The 3,753-nt window shown below is 39.0% G+C and overlaps 1 protein-coding gene across 1 annotated transcript in view; it reads left to right on the forward strand.

The window, feature by feature from the left end:
• Window positions 1-3,288: 3,288 nt before the first annotated feature.
• LOC121559655 overlaps window positions 3,289-3,753 on the forward strand; it is a gene marked incomplete at its 5' end in the record, with an annotated part of 4,651 nt that continues 4,186 nt past the window's right edge. The window contains 1 exon segment of the mRNA XM_041872780.2: window positions 3,289-3,556.

A 3,753-nucleotide genomic window follows, 5' to 3' on the forward strand; every position in this document is an offset into this window, starting at 1 on the left:
TTTGGGCATATTCACTTATGTGTATTAAAGTATTCCATAGTGTAGTATTTGATCCTATATTCCTAGAACGCAATGACTACATCAAGCTTGTGATTCTACAAATGTGTTGGATGCATTTGCTGTTTGTTTTGGTTGTGTTTCAGATTATTTAGTGTCCAATAGAAATGAAAGTTAAATAATGAATTGTGTTTTATTGTGTGGATGCTTCCATGATCTCGGATAATCCTGAATGAATCGTGAATAATGATGAGTGGGAAGGTTACAGAGGCATAAATATTATACCTTCCAAAGACAATGCTAACCCCTCCCTGTTATTGTAATGGTGAGAGGTTAGCATGTCTTGGGGGTATGATATAAAATGCTAACCCCTACCTGTTATTGTAAATTCTTGACAAAAACATTCTAATTGAATCCAGTTTAATTCCAGGTTATCCCCTGATTTCCTAACATAACAAATGTTGCATTACTAAATGTCACACATACATCATGTGAATGTCTCTAAAAGTAAATACTTTTACATATAATCAAAGTACATTATGTAAATGTATAACTACTTCATATATCTTTAGCTATGACTGGTTTCATGTGTTCATCCATGTCTGAATCAGCTGTTACTGTCCTTGTTGCAGTTTCTGTCCATGGAGGTCTTATCCCTCAAAGCGGATCAAGTTCCTGGTGGATCTCCTGTCTCAAGCAGCAGAGTGGGAGGAGCAGACAGGAGAGAAGACACTGAAGCTGGTATCATCAGTGTGGACTTACAGCACCTTTCCTTTTCTCAGTGGAGACAATTCTGAACAGAGTGATTTCCTGCTGGATCTGTACTCACATGTGAAGGACTATGAGACTCAAACAGGCAGGAGTGTCCTTCCAGCATTACAGCCAGTTTACCAGTCAGCTCCTGCAGTCTGGTCCATAGACCTCTCAAAAAGAAAGGCCTCCCTCCTCCTAGAAGTGCTGAAACTCCAACCAGAGGAGAAACCAGTAGAGCTGAAGGGCTGGTCAGATGAAGAGAGTGAAGTGAGGAGTTTCCTTCAGTGTCTGCCCTACATCTCACAGCTGAGGTGAGTCTGAACATGTGTGGTGGTTAGTGATTATGTGATGCTAGTGATTATTATCTTGTAGAAACATTGTAATATACAACTTCAAGTGTTGGTGAATCTGGTAACATTTATACTCAGATTTCTTGACATAACAAATGTTGCATTACTAAATGTCACACATATATTGTGAATTTTTCTACATTTTGTGATGCTAGACATTTGTCTTTTAGAAATCTTGTGAATTTTATCTTTGAGACGTTTTGTAACATGAAACCTGAAAGTTGATACTCAGAATACCTAATCTACAAAACCAAATGTCCTGCATATTATGGAACTTTCTCTGTGACATGGTATTACGTGTCCATATGACAGGCATGTATTCATGTACAGTGAGGTCAAAGTATTGGGACATTGACACATTTTGTTTTGGCACATTTATTTTGGCTCTGTGCTCCAGCACTTTGGATTTTAAATGATTCAACTACAATGAGGTTAAAGTGCAGACTGTCAGCTTTAATTGGAGGGTATCTTCATCCATATCGGGTGAACTGTTTCGAAATTACAGCACTTTTTGTAAAAGTCCCCCCATTTTAGGGAACCAAAAGTATTTGGGCATATTCACCAATGTGTATTAAAGTATTCCACAGATTATTTAGTGTCCAATAGAAATGAATGTTAAATAATGTATTGTGTCATTTTGGAGTCAGTTTTATTGTAAATAAGAACAGAATATGTTTCTAAACACTTCTACATTAATGTGGATGCTTCCATGATCTCGGATAATCCTGAATGAATCGTGAATAATGATGAGTGGGAAGGTTACAGAGGCATAAATATTATACCTTCCAAAGACAATGCTAACCCCTCCCTGTTATTGTAATGGTGAGAGGTTAGCATGTCTTGGGGGTATGATATAAAATGCCAACCCCTACCTGTTATTGTAAATTCTTGACAAAAACATTCTAATTGAATCCAGTTTAATTCCAGGTTATCCCCTGATTTCCTGACATAACAAATGTTGCATTACTAAATGTCACACATACATCATGTGAATGTCTCTAAAAGTAAATACTTTTACATATAAACAAAGCACATTATGTAAATGTATAACTACTTCATATATCTTTAGCTATGACTGGTTTCATGTGTTCATCCATGTCTGAATCAGCTGTTACTATCCTTGTTGCAGTTTCTATCCATGGAGGTCTGATCCCTCAAAGCAGATCAAGTTCCTGGTGGATCTCCTGTCTCAAGCAGCAGAGTGGGAGGAGCAGACAGGAGAGAAGACACTGAAGCTGGTATCATCAGTGTGGACTTACAGCACCTTTCCTTTTCTCAGTGGAGACAATTCTAAACAGAGTGATTTCCTGCTGGATCTGTACTCACATGTGAAGGACTATGAGACTCAAACAGGCAGGAGTGTCCTTCCAGCATTACAGCCAGTTTACCAGTCAGCTCCTGCAGTCTGGTCCATAGACCTCTCAAAAGAAAGGCCTCCCTCCTCCTAGAAGTGCTGAAACTCCAACCAGAGAAGAAACCAGTAGAGCTGAAGGGCTGGTCAGATGAAGAGAGTGAAGTGAGGAGTTTCCTTCAGTGTCTGCCCTACATCTCACAGCTGAGGTGAGTCTGAACATGTGTGGTGGTTAGTGATTATGTGATGCTAGTGATTATTGTCTTGTAGAAACATTGTAATATACAACTTCAAGTGTTGATGAATCTGGTAACATTTATACTCAGATTTCTTGACATAACAAATGTTGCATTACTAAATGTCACACCGATATTGTGAATTTTTCTTAAATTTTGTGATGCTAGAAATTTGTCTTTCAGAAATCTTGTGAATTTTATCTTTGAGACATTTTGTAACATGAAACCTGAAAGTTTATACTCAGAATACCTAATCTAATCAAGGTATATTAGTGTTTTATATTTCATTAATCTTTAACAAATGTTGTTCTTCCACTTTGACATTACAGAGTATTTTGAGTAATCTCTTGACAAAAACATTCTAATTGAATCCATTTTAATTCCAGGTTGTAACACAATAAAACGTATGTAAGGGGATTGAATACTAATGCAAGGCACTGTATGTACAAACATTGCTGTAACTTTAACCTCATAGTCATTGTATCATGTCAAAGTGCTGGAGTACAGAGCCAAAACAACAACAAATGTGTCACTGTCCCAATACTTTTGGACTGTCTCCTAAATGTCTGATTTCATGTCCCCCCATGTTCTGCTGTTTCAGCTGTGATGATGACAGGTTCTTCCAGAGGGTGTGTGAATCCGTCCCTGTGAGGTCCAGAGAGGAGGACCAGCAGTTGGCCTCTCTCCTCCAGGCCTTGGGCTCCACCCTGTCACTGGGAGGAGAGTTACCCAGGAAAACCTGCAGGTCTGTGGGGAGAGTCCTGGGTCTCTGTGCCTCCAGAGTGGACCTCACTCTTACCCCCCAGCAAGATCTCTCTCCAAGGAGCCTTACTTATTGTGAGACATGAGTCAAAGCTACACAAGCTCAGGTATGTTCAGTAAGACAGCTTTTACAGGTGTTGGGTTCTAACTTGAAACAATCCTTATTCATGTTACCATATTAGAACTGGGTGAATGCAAATCTACTGGGGGAGAAAGGGGAAAGTTGACATTCTGTCAGAACATGTCATTGTTAAATCTCATGTATCCTATGGAGAGGAGAAGGGTAATCTCATGTATCCTATGG

This window comes from Coregonus clupeaformis, unplaced genomic scaffold (assembly GCF_020615455.1).
Source record: "Coregonus clupeaformis isolate EN_2021a unplaced genomic scaffold, ASM2061545v1 scaf0992, whole genome shotgun sequence".
NCBI lineage: Eukaryota > Metazoa > Chordata > Actinopteri > Salmoniformes > Salmonidae > Coregonus > Coregonus clupeaformis.